Source organism: Podarcis pityusensis, assembly GCF_964106645.2.
Source record: "Podarcis pityusensis genome assembly, chromosome: 15".
Classification (NCBI taxonomy): domain Eukaryota; kingdom Metazoa; phylum Chordata; class Lepidosauria; order Squamata; family Lacertidae; genus Podarcis; species Podarcis pityusensis.
The window spans coordinates 45348427-45368504 of NC_138040.1; the positions used below are offsets into that span (position 1 = coordinate 45348427).

The following is a 20078-nucleotide window of genomic DNA, read 5'->3' on the forward strand; positions in this document are numbered from 1 at the left end:
CCCAAAGCAGCATAGCTCTGGATGACCTGATCCTGTCTCCCGGTTGCATCCAACAAAGCAGTGAGGGAAAAAGGAGTAGAAATAAGGCTCTAGTTCTCTTTATAACAGTTCTTTCTTCAAAAATATTTTACATGGGTCGTATATGTGTGTGTACCCATGTATGTGTGAGTGAGTTTCTGTGTGTGTGTGTCTTGTGAACTGCCCTATGGGAATGGGAGAATGGGAAGGGACACTGAGGGCCATCCAACCCTCATCCAACATGGTTGCCGACACCAGCACTGGCTCTCTGGCAGCAGGTCAAGCAGTGGCACTGTGGATGGGGATATACCCGCTTGGGGGCACCCACTGCATCGGCTTCTGGTACTACCTGAGCAGCGGAGACTCCAGTAAAAGCTCAGGGTGGGCTGGATGGCCCACAGAGTTCCCTCTTGCCTCCAAGCTAGAGGACCCCAGTGAAACGATGCCCTGCTTTCCCTCGCCAGGCTCTCTGCATGTTTGCGTGGAGAAAGAGGGTGAGCGGCAGGCTGAGGTGCCGGTGGCAGGTTCAAGGCAGGGCGGGAGGTGGCACTACAGGAATTTCACTGTGGAGGTCAGTGGCAAGTGTTGGGTGAGCATCAGGGTTCGGGCAACAGTACCAGGTTCAAGTTTGAATCATAGAATCATAGAGTTGGAAGAGACCACAAGGGCCATCGAGTCCAACCCCCTGAAGTTTGCAGCATGCCGACACACACACACACACGGCGCAGGTGGCAGGGACTGCGCCATAATACATGGCGCTCAACAACCTCAAGGTGATGTCGGGGAGCTGCCTCGGTGCAGGTAAGTCTTGGGAGTTGTAGAGCCATGGAGGGTGTCCACCCCAAGGACTGCCTGCCGCTGGAGTTGCTATAATAATGAATTTTCCTTATGTTATTCCTGTTAAACTCCTTTTAAAGGTGACAGTGTTTGTCCACTTTTGGGACTGCCTGCCACTGGATGCCCTATAAAGATATGGGGCTTTTCAGCATGAAAAAGAAATCCCAATGACCCCTTTGGGACTCCTTGCTACAGTGCCGGGGGGCTTTGGAACTCCCTGCCACTTTGGAATGCCTCTCTGGACGAGGCGTTCAGCAGGTGGTGGGTTCGAATTCCTCCCTGGCAGGAATGCGGACTTAAAGCTGCTAGTCTGAACCCATGTCTTGCGGTGGACAACATAGTGTATGCAGCCGGAGGTGGGTGCGAGGAGCAGTCCCAGGGGAGCAGCAAGGAAGGTGAAGAAGCCCAGCACTTTGTGGATCCGGGGTTTGAGAGACAGTATTTTTGCACGGCTTCTTTCCGGCCAGAGCAAAGAAAAGTGACCATGAGAGTAGAGATAATTTATTAAATTTATCTGCTTTATCTGGCTCAATAATTATAATAATTATAATTATTATTTAATTATATATTCTAATTTTAATAATTACAATTACAATAAGAAAAGTAATCAAAATTACAATAAGAAAAATTGCTATCGTGATTATAATTATAATCACGATAGCAATTTTTCTTTCTAAACACAGGTAGAATCCCAGAATGGTAGAGCTAGAAGGGACCCTGGCGGTCATCCAGTCCAATCCCCTGCAATGCATAGACACACAGGCACATACTAATGGATTCTTTCTGCCCCCAGGGAGCAGAGCCCCCAGCCTGCCTTGGGGGGTGCCGTCACTTTGCATTTGTAGGACCGGGTCTGGATTGCGGAGCTGCCCATTGGTGGACCAACAGACTCGCCCCCCTTCTCCCAAGAAGCCCGTGTGAGATATTCTTGGCAGCCTGCCCAGAAAAGAGAAGTCTGCCTCAGAGATAGTAGTCTGCCCAGAGACAGCCTGTTGGTTGGTTAACAGTAGGTGTAAGATAAGGATTGGTTGAGCTCAGCCAGTAAGTGTTATACCGTAACAGAGCAACTCTCTCTCTCTCTCTCTCTCTCTCTCTCTCTCTCTGCCTGGGGGGGGCCGCTAGGGGCACCTTGGAAGATGGTGGATATTAACATCTATCCAGCTCGCACGAGGTAATTAGAGGCTGATTATGGGGAGTAAATCAGTCTCCCTAACATCTCTCCAGGGGGGAGAGATGCAGTTTTCACCCACTGTTGCCATGAATCACCCCCGAGTTCGGAAGAAGGAGGGGGTGAGGCACTGGGTGCACAACCCTTGGCGGGCCTCGGAACTTCTCCGAAGCTACTTCCAGGAGCAAAACTAGTTGCGTTACTTAAAAGAAAAAATTTGGTGAAAGATAACGCACATGCTTCAAGAGAGGCAGGAGGTTTTTATCTGCTAACAATTTTACCACCGAAATGAAGAAGACTGAGACGGAAGATTACATCAAAGTACTACAGACAAGCTGGTATGTGGATTGGAGTGCAAGGGAACTCAAAGGGGGGGGGAATGACTTTTAATCTTTTTTTGCTCTATGTGATTACCTAATAACCCTCCCTCTTAGAAGATCCGTCACAGCAACTAATTGGCAAATGGGACTAAATATGAACTGTGTGGGAATGATATAAATTTCCTGTAAAGGATTTGGAAAGAAGAAGGGCTCTCTTTGTGACGCAGTTAGAATGGAGATTGGTTACGAGACCTGTGTTGCAGGAGGTTTGGTCTTGGGGAGGGCGAACCGGAGATTTATTACTTTCGATGAGATTGCAAACTGGAAGGGGCAGCCCTCCTGGAAAAAGACTAATTTACAATGCAACAGGTCGCGAAAGTTAAAGAGCGAGCTTTAGACTGTATTTCATCAGAACGACAAGATGGTGATTGCTTGCTCGAGCGGAAATGCCTGGATTATTGGGATTTACGAGAGAGCAGTATAAAGTCCACACAGAAATACAAATAAGACTGTTTTTTTCAACCCACTTGCGGAGTAATTCAGAGGTGAAAGAAAAGGAAAATGTGTAACGACAAGGATTGAGAAGAGGGGACTGGAAATATCATTCTTAATATGAAAGCAGCAGAAAACAGTTGAGGATTGGACTCCTGCTGATCGAGAAGCATGGGTACCCCCCACAAAAAGAATTTACAATTTGGAAAACAATTGGATTACATGATATGTATTGTTATAATTTGGATTAATTGGTTTGATGTGTTTAATTTGGTAATATGAAACAATAAAAATTATTATTATTATATTATATATACATATATACATATTATTATTATATATTGTCAGAGTTGCTTCCAGATCCTAGCTCACAGAGGATCACGCTAGCCAGCGATCATTAAATAAAAGTCTTTATTGAGTTACAGTTTCCATTCTCAAGCTGCTGCGTGCAACCCTACGTCTAATGGTTAGATCGGCGAAGCTCCGTCTGAGTCTCCGCCCCTTGTACACCAACTTAATATCCTAGCCCTGTTCCACCTTTTCCGCCTGACTGTTCTTCTCTGGGTCCCTCTGCCCCCCGGGGTCTCTTCCTTCCGGGATTCCTCTGACGCTGACGCTGACCCCCCTGACTCTTCTCCCTCCTTTCGGCGGGCTTTAGGACCTGGCTCCCTTTCCGGGCTGCCTACTGCGCCACCTTCCTGTGCATTTGAACTTGGCACGCGCGCCCAACCTTCCACCTTCCGTCTGACCGTTTCTTCGCTCCCCGATGGAGGTGTGGCCACTCCTGACTCGTGCCCTCCCCCCTGTTGTGAGCTGCCAGCGCTTGATCCCTGGCGCCCTTCCTCTTCCCTGCTCTCTGGCGGTGACGCTGGTCCCGATTTCCAACTGCTCCCCTCTGAGTCCCCTCTGGCTCTATCTTCCTGGGGTGTCCCCCTAGGCTCCCCCCTTGCCCTGGCCACTGGTGCTCCTTTCTGTGAATCTTCTGATTCACTGGAAAGACTCGGAGATCTCGGGTCGTCGTCATCACTCATCTTTTCTTCTGCCTCCTCCCCCTCGCTCTCTGTTTCCTCCCTTGCCCTTGCCTCTGCTCCTGAACCCCTGACATCCATCCCCCCCTCGAAGCCCCCTCTTCCCCCCTCCCCTCCTTCCGGTGCGGGATCTGGGTGCTGCCGTGTCAGGGGGACGAATGTCGGATACAGTTCGCTTCCCGTGGCGGGCCGCCATCTGAAGTCTTCCGGTTCTTCCTCCCTGCTCTCGTTGACGACGGTCACCTCCGCTTCCATCTCTGTGCCGCCGTGCTCGAAACCCGGGTCGTCCCCGAAAACGTCCATGTCCGTCTCTCCCTCGTTGCCTTCTGGAGACGTTGCTCGTCCTGGACCCTCCAGCCACCTTCTGCGGAACTGCTCCTCTGGTCGATCATCCCACCAATACGAGGGTTCTGAAGCAGATCCCGAGGGTGACCCCTCCGGGGAACGGGCGTCTCGTGTCGGTTCCTCGTCCGAGTCGAACCCCCGGAACGTGCTGGCTGAAAGCGTGGGCGTGAAAAGCCAGTCGTCGAAAAAGTCTGCTGGCATTGGCCTATGTGGGAAGAGGGCATGAAACTCTTCTTTGAGCAGAGGTTCGTCTAAAGCGTAGCCCGGCACCCAGCTGTTGGCACTGGCCGGGGTGCCCTCCTTGGCGAGAAGGTATTCTACCCCCTCTTCCCCCCATCTGGAGTCCAAAATCTCCGTGACTTCGTTGATGCGCTCCTCCCGTGCCACTCCCCCCTGCCCGGTTCTCTCTCAGAGCGGACCCGGTGCCGTTGCTGGTTCCTGAAACCTGTGAGGTGCCTTGTAGGGAGTGAGCACCGATCTGTGGAACACCGGATGCATTCTGGAACCCTCCGGAAGAGCCAGCCTGAAAGCCACCGGGTTGACCTGTTCTTCGACTTGGTAGGGCCCCAGTTGTTTATGCCCTAGTTTCTTCTTCGCCAACGACCTGGCCGGCACTGCTTGGGCTGCTAACCAGACCCAGTCTCCCACATGGATCTCTTCGCCAACCCTTCTGTGTTTGTCCGCTTGTACCTTGTATGCGTGTTTAGCCAGCTCCAGGTGCCGCCGCAGCTGATCGTGGACCTCCTGCAACTCCGACGCGAATGCATCTGTTGTCTGCGGCTCCCCCTCCCCCATTCTTTCCAGTCCCGGGAAGGTTCTGGGGTGCCTCCCGTTGTTGGCGAAGAACGGCGTGACCCCCGTGGACACGTGCTTCGTGTTGTTGTAGGCGAACTCGGCGAGAGGCAGGTAATCCACCCACGTCGCAGGCTGTTGATTCGCATAACATCTCAGGTACTGCTGCATGATGGCATTGACCCGCTCCGCTTGCCCGTTGGTCTGCGGGTGTCTAGCCGACGCCAGGTTGATCTTGACGTTCAGGAAGCCCATCAGCCTCTGCCAGAAGTTCGAGATGAACTGTCGCCCTCGGTCGGACAGAATAGACCGCGGCAGACCGTGAACCTTGAACACGTGGTCTATGAACAGTTTGGCGGTTTGTTCCGCCGTGGCCACCTTCGCACACGGAATGAAATGTGCCATCTTGCAAGGGCCGCAAGATGATGCTGAGATTAAACAATTTTTGGTAAAAAACGGATTATCTAAATTGTCACAAGAAAATAGGACAATCCTGAATTCTAAAATAACACGACAGGAGATCGAACAAGCTATTCAGAACATGCAACTTGGCAAATCTCCAGGACCAGATGGGCTGACCTCCAAGTACTATAAGACATTAAAAGACTAATTGATACAACCTTTGATGGAGGTCAGCAACGAAATTATGGAGGGGAAGAGGGCACCGGAGTCGTGGAAGGAAGCGTTTATCACATTAATACCAAAGTCGGAAGCTGAAAAGACACAACTTAAGAACTACCGTCCCATCTCTCTTTTAAATGTGGATTACAAAATATTTGCAGACATTCTTGCAACTAGATTTAAAAAAGTTTTAAATGAAGTAATTCATAAGGACCAGGCCGGCTTTCTCCCAGGAAGACATCTGTTTGCTAACACAAGGAACATTATTGATATTGTGGAACTTTTGCAAACAGACATAAATACAAAAGCAGTCTTAATTTTTATAGACGCGGAGAAGGCCTTTGACAATATCTCCTGGAAATTTATGATGGGAAATTTAAAAGAGATGGGAGTGGGACGGGGTTTTGAGAATGGGATCGGGGCGATATACTCAGAACAGAAAGCTAAACTGATAGTTAATAATGTGGTTACAGAAGAGTTTAAAATTGAAAAAGGGACACGACAAGGTTGCCCTATTTCCCCTTTGTTATTTATTTCGGTTCTGGAAGTGCTATTAAACATGATTAGAGAGGATCGGTTGGTGGAAGGAATTCAGGTCGGTCAGAAACAATATAAATTAAAAGCTTTTGCAGATGACCTGGTTTTGACCCTGCAGAAGCCAGAGCCCAGTACGAAAAGAGTATTACAACTGATTAATGATTTTGGTCGGGTGGCTGGATTTAAACTAAATAAACAGAAAACTAAGGTTTTGGGGAAAAATTTGACTGATACAGAGTCAGAAAGGTTTCAGAATGAGACGGAACTTAATGTGGTTAAAAAAGTAAAATACCTAGGGGTAAACATAACAGCAAAAAATCTAAGTCTATTTAAGGACAATTATGAAAAATGTTGGACAGAAATTAAGAGAGACCTAGATAGTTGGTCAAAACTGAAACTTTCTTTGTTAGGCCGAATTGCTGCTATCAAGATGAATGTATTGCCAAGGATGTTGTTTTTATTTCAAACACTTCAGGTCTTGGACAAGACGGGGTGCTTTCAGAAGTGGCAGAGAGACATTTCTAAGTTTGTCTGGCAGGGCAAAAAGCCCAGAATTAAGTTTAAGATATTAACTGATGCAAAACAAAGAGGGGGCTTTGCCCTGCCAGACTTAAAGTTGTATTATGAAGCCGCAGCGTTCTGCTGGCTAAAAGACTGGCTACTTCTTGAGGACACTGATGTGTTGGATCTGGAAGGGTTTAACAATGCTTTTGGATGGCATGCATATTTATGGTATGACAAGGTTAAAGCAAATAAGGCCTTTAAGAACCATATTGTCAGAAAATCATTGTTTAATGTCTGGACAAAATATAAAGACTTGCTGGAAAATAAAACACCAAGGTGGCTTTCACCTTTGGAAGCCAAGGCCCGAAAAAGACCCAATATGGAGGCTAAATGGCCAAAATATTGGGAAATACTAGAAAAAGATGGAGACAATTGGAAATTGCAGAGTTTGGAGAAAATGAAAGACAAAGTGCGAGATTGGTTACATTACGCTCAGATTAAAGAAGTTTTTAAAAATGATAAGAAACTAGGGTTCCAGGGGGAGAAATCGAAATTAGAAACAGAATTGTTAGAACCAAAGATTAAGGTACTTTCTAGGATGTATAACTTGCTGTTGAAATGGAATACACAAGATGAAACGGTTAAATCGGCTATGATAAGGTGGGCACAGGACATTGGGCATAACATCATGTTTGAGGACTGGGAGAGGTTGTGGAGTAATGGATTGAAATTTACTGCATGTAACGCTCTGAAAGAAAATGTAATGAAAATGATTTATAGATGGTATATGACCCCAGTCAAACTTGCCAAAATCTACCACCTGTCTGATAATAAGTGTTGGAAATGCAAAGAGTGCGAGGGAACGTTCTTCCACCTCTGGTGGACCTGCCCTAAAGTGAAGGCGTTCTGGGAAATGATTTATAATGAACTGAAAAAGGTATTTAAATATACCTTCACTAAGAAACCAGAGGCTTTCCTTTTGGGTATTGTCGGCCAAGGGGTGGCAAAGAAGGACCAGACATTCTTTATGTATGCAACAACAGCAGCAAGGATACTTCTCGCAAAACATTGGAAAACTCAAGACCTACCCACACTGGAAGAATGGCAGATACAACTGATAGACTACATGGAACTGGCTGAAATGACCGGCAGAATCCGTGACCTGGGAGAAGAGAGGATTGAGGAGGACTGGAAGAAATTTAAGAACTATTTACAAAAGTATTGTAACTTGAGTGAATGCTAAACAAGACGCTAGATCAAAATAACTGAGCACCACTAAATTTAGAAGTTTTTAAGAAAATAAGTAAGACTGTGAAATTTAGCTCCTTCTGAGAATTATAAGATTATGAAATATAGAAGGGATATAAGAGTTTAAATAAGAAGATAAATTGCTGACAAAACGTTATAACGATGAAAGTGGGAGCGGGAGATGTGAGGAAGTCCAAAGAAAATGTGAAAATATGTTAAGATCAATGTTACATTGTTTATTATGTTTATTTTTACTGTAAAACTTAATAAATTGCTATAAAAAAAAAAAATGAAATGTGCCATCTTGGAGAACAAGTCCACCACCACCAGCACAGCCGTCTTGCCCCTCGAGCTGGGCAGATCCGTGACAAAGTCCAGGGCCACTCTCTCCCATGGTTCGAACGGAGTTTGCAGCGGTTCCAGCAGTCCGGCCGGCGGTCTGTGCACTGGTTTGGCCCTCTGGCAGGTGTCACACCTCGCCACGTAGTCCGCGACTTCCCCTCTCATTCCGGGCCACCAGAAGTCTCTGGCTACTAATTCCACCGTCTTCTCCTTGCCAAAGTGCCCGGCAGTGGGCGCGTCGTGCAGCTGCTGCAGTACCTTGGCGCAAAGTTCGTCTCCCGGCACGTAGATGGCCCCTTTACGGATGAGCAAACCATCTCGCAGCTGGAACTCGTCGGTCGCTGCCGTGCCCCTGTGCACCTCTGCCATCTTTGCTTGCGCGAAGGAGTCATCCTGCAACGCTCGTCGCACCGCATCCAGGTCAACTGTCGCCGCCGCGCACGCCCACACTGTCGGTGCGAAGATGTGCATGGCGGCCGCTGGCGTTGCCTCCTCCAGATACTGTGGCTTACGGGAGAGAGCATCCGCCATGATGTTGGTGTCCCCCGGGACATACTCTATTCGGAAGTCGAAATTCGCAAAGAACTCAGCCCAACGTATCTGCCTCTGGTTCAGGAACTGTGCCGTGCGCCAGTGCTCTAGATTCTTGTGGTCCGTGCAGACCTGCACCGTGTGCTTGGCGCCGATCAGGAAGTGCCTCCACGCTTTGAACGCTGCATGAATGGCCAGCAACTCCCTGTCCCAGATGGTGTAGTTCTGTTCGGACTTGCTGAGCTTCCTTGAGTAAAACGCTCCCGGCCTCCAAACCCCCTGCGGGTCTTTCTGCAGCAGGACTGCTCCCACGGCTCTGTCCGAAGCGTCTGTCTCCACCCTCATCGGCCTGCTGGGGTTGACATGAAGCAGCTGCTCTTCCGACGCGAAGAGACGCTTGAGTGCCTGAAAGGACTGCTCCGCCTGCTCTGTCCAGATGAACTTCTTTTTCTTGGAGCTGAGCGTGTCCGTGATGGCCGCTGTCTGCATGGCAAAGCCTTTGATAAACTTGCGATAGAAGTTCGCGAAGCCGACAAACCGTTGGACCTCCTTCCGGTTGCGTGGGCTTTTCCAATCCAACACTGCTCGGACCTTGGCGCTGTCCATGGCGAGCCCCTTGTCAGACAACTTGTAGCCCAGGAAATCCACCTCCGTCACGTCGAATTGGCACTTCTCCAGCTTGGCGTAAAGCCTATGTTGCTGTAGCCTGCTCAGCACTTCCTTGACGTGTCTGTCATGCTCCTGCTGCGATTCTGAAAAGATCAGGATGTCATCCAAGAAACAGACGCACGTCTTGTAGAGGAGCCCCGCCAACACGTGATGCATGAAAGCTTGAAAAACGTGGGAACCATTTTGCAATCCAAAAGGCATAACTCTATATTCGTAGGTGCCCAGGGGCGTGAACATGGCTGTCTTCCACTCATCTCCTTCCCGCATGCGAATGAGGTTGTACGCCCCTCGCAGGTCCAACTTGGTGAACACGCTGCCCTTCCGTACCTTTGCGAGGAGGTCGTCGATTCGGGGCATGGGGAAGTCCGATGGCTTGGTCACACTGTTCAAGATGCGATAGTCCACTACAAGTCTTTTTTGGGGCGTGTCCCGCTTCTTAACAAAGAATACCGGACTGCCCCCCGCTGCCTTGGACTCTCGGATGAAACCGCGCTCCAAATTATGATCTATGAACTCTTTGAGTTCCTGCAGTTCGTCCTCAGACATGGAATACAGCTTCCCTTTGGGCAGCGCCGCCCCCGGCAGCAGGTCAATTTTGCAGTCATATGGTCTGTGGGGGGGTAGCCTGTCTGCCTCCTTCTCGCAGAAAACCTCCAAAAATTCTGCGTACTTGTGGGGAACCGCTTGCAGCGTGCCTAGCTGCAGCTGTGACTCCTCTTCCTCTCCTTCCTGCCGGGGCACGATGCAGTGTTCAGCGCAAAAGGAAGAGCCGAAGGTCAGCTGCCTCTGGTACCAAGCCAGCGTCGGGCTGTGCTTGTCCAGCCAACTCATGCCCAATACAATGGGCGTGTCCGATAGTTGAGTGACATTGAAGCTGATGATTTCCCTGTGATTCCCAAGTCGCATCACCATTGGTGGCGTCTGCTTCACCACTTGCCCCCCTAGCAGCTCCCTGCCATCCACCGTGACAACCTGCAGGGGCAGCGTGGCAGGCAGCAACTGTATAGCGTGCCGGTCGACAAAGTCCTGCCCTATAAAGTCCGCATTGCTTCCGGAGTCAATGGTGATTGGCACGTCCATGGTGATTCCATTGGGCAGCTGGAGCGACGCGGTGAGCCTCACTACTGGTTTGGGCGGGAGGGGGTCCATGGGCTGTAAAATCTCTGGGGACTGCTTCACTGACACGTCTGGCTGGGCCCCAGTGCCTCTTTCTCCAGCCAGACTCCGCCGTTTCCCTGCTGTGGTTCTCCTTGCTGCGTTGCTGCAGTTACCATTGCTGAGGCTGCAGTGTGCTTGTGGAGCCTCTGGGGACACTCTTTCGCCATATGCTGTGGATCATCGCAGATGTAACACTTCCTGTTCCCTCTAGGAGGCTTCGCTTTCACTGCTGCCGGTGCTAGGGCTCTGGCTGCTGACTGAGCCCTTGCACCTCCAACCTCCATAGGTTCCGCTCCTCCTCCTGGCGGAGGCGTGGATTGCGCACGCGCTGCTTCTCTGGGAAGGAAGGAGGAGCCCCTGGCTGGTTCACGCCCTCCACGCCCTTCGTCCCTGCTCCACGGACGTTCTTCCAGCCGCACCCCCACCGCCAGCGCCCTCTGAACGATCTCCTGCGTGGTCCGGGGTCTCTCCCCCCTCGCAATTTCATCTTTAACCGAGCCGTGCAATCCCTCCCAAAACAGGTCTCTTACAGGAGCCGAATCTCTGTCCCATTCCAGAGCACTGACCAAAGCGAAAAAGCGGGCATGGTACTGCCTTACGCTGGCCCTCCCTTGCTTCAGTCCATGTATCTGCTGCCGAGCAAGATCCACGTCAATGCTTGATAAAAAGCACCCATCCATCGCTTTAATAAAGGCATCCGCATTTTGGAGCGCCGGATCCTTATCTCTCCACAAATTGCGCAGCCATGCTTTAGCATCTCCATGCAAATGGGACATGATGAATCCCACCTTCTCTTGCTCATCTCTAAAGTCTTTGTTCAGCAGTTGCAGTGCACACATTACATCTGCTCTAAAGTTGGGGTACTGTTGCAAATTCCCATCGAAGTGAGAGACCAGACCGCCTGTTCGTCTCCCCAACCCAATCCCCTCCGGTTTGGGTGTCAGTTGCCCATGCTTCGTAAGCACTTCCAACCTGACCTGGAGATCCCTGTAGGCGGCAGCTGCGTCCTCCTCTCTCTTCCTGGATGCAAGAGCCTCGGCATTCAGTCGTGACACTGCTTCTCTGAGTTCCGCTATCTGCTGTTCGGCCGTCATTTTGTCTGCCGTTCGTGAGCTCGCTAGTAGGCACCCGCTTTCTCTCCTCTCCGCGAGGCTGTAGATGCCCACAATTTATGGAGACGGAGCTTACTGTCAGAGTTGCTTCCAGATCCTAGCTCACAGAGGATCACGCTAGCCAGCGATCATTAAATAAAAGTCTTTATTGAGTTACAGTTTCCATTCTCAAGCTGCTGCGTGCAACCCTACGTCTAATGGTTAGATCGGCGAAGCTCCGTCTGAGTCTCCGCCCCTTGTACACCAACTTAATATCCTAGCCCTGTTCCACCTTTTCCGCCTGACTGTTCTTCTCTGGGTCCCTCTGCCCCCCGGGGTCTCTTCCTTCCGGGATTCCTCTGACGCTGACGCTGACCCCCCTGACTCTTCTCCCTCCTTTCGGCGGGCTTTAGGACCTGGCTCCCTTTCCGGGCTGCCTACTGCGCCACCTTCCTGTGCATTTGAACTTGGCACGCGCGCCCAACCTTCCACCTTCCGTCTGACCGTTTCTTCGCTCCCCGATGGAGGTGTGGCCACTCCTGACTCGTGCCCTCCCCCCTGTTGTGAGCTGCCAGCGCTTGATCCCTGGCGCCCTTCCTCTTCCCTGCTCTCTGGCGGTGACGCTGGTCCCGATTTCCAACTGCTCCCCTCTGAGTCCCCTCTGGCTCTATCTTCCTGGGGTGTCCCCCTAGGCTCCCCCCTTGCCCTGGCCACTGGTGCTCCTTTCTGTGAATCTTCTGATTCACTGGAAAGACTCGGAGATCTCGGGTCGTCGTCATCACTCATCTTTTCTTCTGCCTCCTCCCCCTCGCTCTCTGTTTCCTCCCTTGCCCTTGCCTCTGCTCCTGAACCCCTGACATATATATATATATATATATATATATATATATACATTATTATATAATATATACATAATATATACATTATTATATATACATATTACCGGTATATATACATATATATGCCTGCGTTCTGAGAGAGTCCCTCTGTCTGTCTGTGGTGGTTAGAGTATGAGGGATTGGTTAATGGCAGTTTGCTGAGAGACTGTACATGCTGTTAACACTCTATATCTGTATATAGTAATCTACCGGTATGTGTTTATTACTGTTTACTACAATAACACTAGTTGTAGCTTTCAAACCATTCTTTCCTTTGTTGTCCAGAAGGACAGCATTCAGACTTCAATAGGCTTCCAACAACATTGCGTATTCTGCAAAGCTCACGCCAGAGGAAGCATGTGGGCACAAGATTTATTATCACACTTTGTTTGCAATAAATCTCTCTTAGCTGTAAGTGGTTATGGATTTGGGGTTAGGGGTATGCGATCAGGGGTAAGTGTTAAGGGTTTATGGGTAAGGGATTGGGGTAAGCGATTATTGGTTTGGTGTAAGAGTATAGGGAATGGGGATTAGCTGTGAGGGGTTAAAGTAAGGGGTAAGTGGTTAGGAATTAGGGAATAGGAATGAAGGGCAAAGGGTTAGAGGTAAGTGGTATGGGGTAATGGATTGAGGGTATGTGACCACATTTAGGGGTTGGGGTTGGGGTAAGGGGTAAGAGCTTAGGCATTAAGGGCAAGTGATTAGGGGTAAGGGGCAAGTGATTAGTGTCACAATCTGGGTTACAGGCAGTCGGAGTCCCGGCTCCGTACATCGGGACCGGGGTGGAGATCAGGAAGCAGGAATCAGCAGTCCAGGGGTCTGGAAGCCAAGAGTCCATAAATCAGGAAACCAGGAGTCAGGAAGCCAAAGCACAACTAGGTGGGTAGCGTGTTGCTGTGGCAAAGAGCCAGAGGGAAATGCTGATCTTATATACCCCTCCCAGCCCTTGCCACCAGGTGCTACAAATCTTCTGTCAAGCCTCACCTGTGCGGCCGCACCTTGCCCTTCCAGGCCAAACTCAGGAAGGCCCCATTCCTGCGAGGCCCTACCAGTCACAGGGCCTGGCTCCTGCACGCACTCCTGACAATTAGGGGTAAGTGGTTTAGGGTTGGGGTAAGTAGTATGGGGTAAGTGATTATGGAAAAGGGGTAAGGGATTGGAGTAAATGTTTAGGGCAGGCATAGGCAAACTTGGCCCTCCAGATGTTTTGGGACTACAACTCCCATCATCAGGACCAGTGGTCAGGGATGATGGGAATTGTAGCCTCAAAACATCTGGAGGGCCAGGTTTGCCTATGCCTGGGTTAGGGTAAGGGCTTAGTGTTAAATGGGTAGGGATTGGGGTTAGTGGTAAATGGTATGGGGTTAAGGGAAAGTGCTTATGGGTTAGAGATACAGGGTAGGTGGTTGGGGATAAGGGATTGGAGTAAAGGTTAATGGGCAAGTGATTAGGGGTCATGGGTAAGAGGTAAATGGTTAGGGTTTAGGGTGGTTCTGTTTCCCATCAATTGTTTTTCATGATTCTGATGTTTCTTATTTGTTTTGAGTTATTCTGCTTCGTTTTCTGTTTTGTGCTAAATTTGGCTTTATGGGGATGATTATAAAGCTCGGTCCCAGCCAAAACTGAAACTTTATTACAAGATGCACATGGTGCAAGACTAAGTGGTGAAATTAATTAACATGAATTTTGTTCTTCATTTTTTGGGAACAGATGTGGTGAAAAATAAATGCCTGATTACTGCTGACCAAAGGGATTATCAAAAAGAACTATAACAAGTTGAAAGAGAACCTTAGGCCAGTGATTGAGAGGAAGATCCCAGAGCTATATAAACCTATTGTGAAAGTTAACAGTATTTCAAGGTATAAGAACAGCCCTTCCTCCCCCCACCCCCAATAACCATAGCAAAATACAACATAGGATGGGGGTAGCCAGTGTGGTTCACTCCAGATGATGTTGGATTATCAGCCTCAGTTATCATGGCCAATGGTCAGGTATGATGACAATCCAACAACATTTGAAGGGAACCACCTTGGCTAACCAAATTTAGAAGACAATCCTTTATTGGGAAATTTTTAGTGTCTAATGTTTTACAATTTTTTATGTACTCTAAGCCACCCAGAGTAGCTGGGGAAACCCAATCAGGTGGGTGGGGTATAAATAATAAAATTAATTTTATTTACATACATGTCCAGTCATTTCTAGTCTCATTTTCTTCTTATTTATTTTAGGGGCTCTTTCCTTAATTCTAGTTTTAAGAAAGATGAAAATCTGCCTCCACAGAACAGCTAAGAGCGGCTTCATGAAAAGGAGCTATCTACTTGCAGTGGATCAAATACAAGAGGATATGCAAATACTGTTCGAAGTAGGACAGTTTCCCCACAATTTCTCATGAACACATTTTGGAAAGATTGCTTTCTGTACAAGTCAAGAAGGAAGAGTTATAACAATCTTCTATGGGAGTGATGTTGAAACTAGTTGCGTGGCGAGTTCCTGCCTCCCCCCAGTGGAAATAAAGACACACAACACAGATATTTAAGGTTAATGGTCTAAATATGGCCACAACTTTATTGGTTACAGGTGATGAGCGGTATTGGCTTAGGCATTGGTCCTAACCGACTATCTGGCTTCAGCCTGTTCGCTTGAAGTCCGGGAAGTCCAGTAGGGGGAGTCCTGCTGATGCACATCAACTAGGAACTCCCCCAGGGTCACCGCTCGGGGGCGTGGCTTAGGCCCTCACCTCCATAGGCTTCAGACAGGGCCACGCCCCCTGGAATCCTTTATCGGACTACAATATGGGGGGGGGAGGTGATGGTGCTTCCTCCCCCCCTTCCATCTGCATAACAATACCAATACCAATGCCTAACCGCCACTCGAGCAAAAGCTCGCCGCAAATACCCTCAAACCTGCAACCAATCCCTAATCCCAGACATCATATCCGCCAACCACACATTGTTTCCCACATCGGAAAGATGTACGCCATCCTCTCAGTAGAGGGCCACAGCTGAACTGGATGTTGGGGTGGTCAATGACCCAACCCCCCAGAGCTGCCACTCTACATGCCACCTAATGTACCAAAAGCTTCCTGGGCTTTGTTTATCACAATAGGGCACCGACATGCCTCGCCAGCAGTGGTGACCAAATTAGGGTTGAATCTGGCAATGAGGCAATCAGTTCATTGAAATCATTGTAAATGTCCCACATCAAGTCCACGCCTTTCCGATAGCCCAAGTCTATGTGCACCACAACGTCTCCTGAAAGCAAAAGAAGGTAACAAAGCCAGGTCAGATATACCACGAACAATCACAAGGTCTTACGAATATATCCATTAAAAGTATTAGACTTCCACCGCCCCAAGTCCTTCATCCATTCAGCTGAGACTCCCAAATGCATTGCTCCCAATTCGAAAGGCAAATTCAGCTGGGGGTGAACCACAGGCAGCAATCGCCCTTCGCATAGCAGCATGAACTGATGCTGTGCAAGGTGGGAGCCATCCAAATGTATGAGGAATGGGCCTGAGACGGTTGATCTCACGTACATGAAATGTCTAGTGGGCATGGCCCATTGTGACTAGTTGCTTGGAGCCAAATAAGGGCCCCCTTTCCCTGCTGATCAGTTTTGGAACATCGGACATGCAGGACTAAATTGGATCTGGACAAGGTAAGGTCTCTCAATAAACTTCCCCGGGCAGCGAAATCTTGTTGGCCCTCACAAACCACTTCGCCAATGTGCAGAGCGCCAAAGGAGGCGATGGAGTATGCAGCCGAAAAATAACCGGGCCTTGTACTTAGACCAACAGATACCTCTTTATTGTTGTTGTTGTTGTTGTTGTTGTTGTTGTTGTTGTTGTTGTTGTTGTTATTTGGATTTGGCATAGACTGTCATAAGTTATGGGTCTTCTACCATCACTGCTGGGAGGCTGCAGCCTGCGCCAGCCCCCCCAGTGCCCTTCACACTAAGAAATCCACACAAGGGTCTGTGGAGTAAATAGCCTTACAGAAGGAGGAGATTGCAGCTGACTGGATGTTTTAGAGTCTTTGCTGTGTGACCCAGCTCCCTCAAATGTACCAAGTATTGCAGAACTTCAGCCTTGGTAGGGAGTGTGTCAAGCCTAGCATTTTTTAATTTGCTGTGTTGTTGTTGTTTAGTCGCCTGAACCTCTACCATCTGCGCCTCTGCCGCTGCTGGTGGTGCCTCTGCCTCCTGAATCTCTACCACCTGCTACTGGTGCTTTCGCCACCTGAGCCTCTACCACCTGCAACTCTGCGGCGGCCTCTGGTGCCTCTGCCGCCTGAGCCTCTGCCACTGATGCCCCCACCGCCTGAACCACCTGTACCTCTGCTGTTGCCGCTGGTGCCTCCACTGCCTGAGCCGCTGCCACTGGTGCCTCCACCGCCTGAGCCTCTACCATTTCTGCCTCTGCCACTGCCGCTGGTTCCTCTGCCGCCTGAATCTCTACCACCTGCGCTTCTGCAGCTGCCGCTGGTGCTTTCGCCACCAGAGCCTCTTCCGCTGTCACTAGTGCCTCCAACTCCTGAGACTCTGCCACATCAGGCCTCTGCTGCTCGCGCTTGTGCCTCCTCCGCCTGAGCCTCTTCCGCTGCCACTAGTGCCTCCTCCACCTGAGACTCTAGCACCTGTTCCTCTGCCACTGGTGCCTTCAATTGAAATAAGCCCAATGACAGGTTATTTGTCTTCTTTTTATGCAGATGGAAGCCAAAACACCTCTTTTGCTTTTTGGGGTGATTCTGGTGCACACCCAAAAAACAACATGTGAATGGAAATAAGAACAATCAAAGCTTATTCTTCTGTCTACGCATATGGAAGCGAAAACAAGGTGTTTTGTTATTTTTGGACATTACACTTTGCAATTTCCCATGAATGTGCATTAACACCAAAAAAACACGAAGCGAATTGAAGTCAAAGCTTTCTATCTAGATATAACTCAAAACAATACGTTTTGTTATTTTGGACATTACACTTCGCTCTGCTTTTTTTTGGATGAACACCGAAAAAACACGAAATTAAATAAACCCAGTCAAAGCTTATTCGTCTTCTTTCTAAGCATATGGAAGGGAAAAGGTTTGTTTTGGACACACTGCGATTTTGGGGTGAATGTGCATTCACACCAAAAAACACGGATTTAGATACCCCCAATGGAACCAAAACACCCCAAAGAACACGAAGCGAATTGAAATAAGTGAAATCAAAAATTATTCTTTCTATGTAGATGGAACCCAAAACAACCTGTTTTGCTTTGTTGACCCTTATTACACTTCGCTTTGCTATTTTTGGGTGAAGAACACCGAAAAAACACGAATTGAAATCAAAGCATTCGTCGTCTTTATATTGAGATGGAACCAAAACACCTGCTTGGTTTAGACTGATAACATTTCACTGCGATTTTTGGGTTAGTGCGTTCTAACCCAAAAAACAACAATTTGAAATAAGCAAATCAAAGCTTTTTCTTCTTTTTGTGTAGATGGAATCCAAAACACCTATTTTGCTTTGTTTGGGGTGATTACTGGTGCACGCCATATAACACCATGCGAACTGAAATAAGAACAATCAAAGCTTATTCGTCTTCTTTGTACGCATATGGAAGTGAAAAGTTTTATTTTGGACTGCGATTTTGGCGTGAATGCATTCACACCTGTCAGGGGTTCAGGGACAGAGGCACAGGGTAGGCAGGAGATGGAGAGCGATGGGGATGAATCCCAAGACAGCGAGGAAGAGGATGACAATGACTCAAGAGATTCCATGAGTCTTTCCAGCGAATCAGAGGATTCCCAGAAGGGGGCGCCGGTGGTCAAGGCCAGGGGAGCCCCAGGGGGGACGTGTCAGGAGCAGGGGGCCAGCGGGGGATCCCAAAGTGGCAGCTGGGCGTCAGGACCAGCCTCCCCGCCAGAGTGCAGCGAAGGGGGTGGAGGTTTCAGTGTATCAGGGGAAGCGGCTCCGGCAGCAGAGAAAGATTAAGATTAAGATAAATTTATTGTCATTGTCCGTATATACACAGTATACACAACAACGAAAATCAAACACCCACCCAAAGACCGGGTTCACATACACATTTGCACGTATCTCCAACACTCTCATCCTATTCAGACATAATCTATAAAAACATATCATACTCCAGAATGTAACATAACCTATTAAAAGCATAACATAACCTAAAAACCTGTCTCATTCCTTCCTACTCCCTGCTTGCTATTTCTTGCAACTGGCCCTGAGATCATTATTTAGTGCAATCAGAGCTCTTGGATAGAAACTATTCAGAAGGCGTGTGGTTCGTGTTTTCATTGTCCTATATCTTCTGCCCGAAGGCAACAGTTCAAAGAAGTTGTGAGCAGGATGGGTGGGATCTCTCAGGATATTGTGTGACTTCTTCAAAGTGCGAGACGTGAAGATCTCATCCAGGGTTGGTAGTTGGAGCCCAATAACATTCTGGGCAATTTTAATTATTCTCTGTAAAGCTTTTTTATCCGTTTCAGAGCTGCTCCCATACCACGATAATATACTATAGGTTAAGACACTCTCGATGGTACTGTGATAATAGGACAGAAGTAGGTGCTGAGATAGATTCAGTCCCCTGAGCATTCTCAGGAAATACAACCTCCCCTGCACCTTCCTCACAACCATATTAATATTTGCAGTCCATGAGAGGTCCTCAGAGATGTAAATGCCCAGGTATTTAAAACTACCAAGGAGGGAGGTCGGAGCAAGCCACCCTCCCGGAAGGGGAGGGGAGTAGTGAAGGGAGTAGTGTAGCTGTTAAAAGGAAGGTTAGAGGTTGGGCGCGCGCGCCAAGTTCAAATGTAGAGGCGCGCGGAAGTACAGGGAGCCCGGAGGAGGGGCCAGGTCCCAAAGCCCGCAGGAGGGGGCAAGAGCAGTCTGATTCCGCGTCAGAGGAATCCAGGAGGGGCGAAACCCCAGCGGGCAGAAAGACCCTGCGGAAAAGGAAAGAGAGAAAGAGGTGGAGCAGCGCAAGCCTCTTAAACTGGTGCAGGGGAGGGACGGATTCAGAGGGGACTTCAGCGGTCTAAGCCTAGCAGACGTAGGGCTGCGCGCCTCGGATGTGAAGCAAACAATGAACTGCAATAAACACTTTTGTATATAGGAAGAGATAGGCGTTGGTCTTTTGTGAGCTGAGACTTGAGGCAGCCTTGACAGTAAGTCCCCTCTCAAACACCTCAAAAAAAAATTTTTTTTGCAAAGCTCATGAAGTTTGGCAGACATGACTACTGAGGAGCAGATAACGACCCTGCAAAACGCAGTCGCTGAACTCTCCGTTGCAGTACGGGTCTCTCAGAAGACAGTTGCCGAAGCAGAAGCGCGATGCCAGGATCTGCAAGCCAGGTGGGATCAGGCGTGCAAACAGGGGTTCCCGGGGTCCAGATCAGAGGGAATCGGTCTTGGACGGAGGGGGGGCAATTTAGTAGCCCACTTTGATGGGAACCTGAAGCATTATCCCAATTTCAGAGCAGACGTCGTATATGCGCTGC

The 20078-nt window shown here is 48.9% G+C and overlaps 1 long non-coding RNA gene across 3 annotated transcripts; it reads left to right on the top strand.

Moving 5' to 3' along the window:
• The first annotated feature begins 1958 nt into the window (after positions 1-1958).
• Positions 1959-17743, top strand: LOC308464485. 3 transcript variants are annotated; one of them, XR_013980076.1, is made up of 5 exons: positions 1959-2361; positions 13523-13763; positions 13893-14438; positions 14808-15116; positions 16725-17743. It is a non-coding gene; the product is annotated as an uncharacterized lncRNA (long non-coding RNA). The 3 variants fall into 3 exon arrangements; XR_013980077.1 differs by lacking the exon at positions 16725-17743 and having other exon boundaries at positions 14808-15996; XR_013980078.1 differs by lacking the exons at positions 14808-15116; positions 16725-17743 and having other exon boundaries at positions 13893-14763.
• The last annotated feature ends 2335 nt before the right edge of the window (positions 17744-20078 follow it).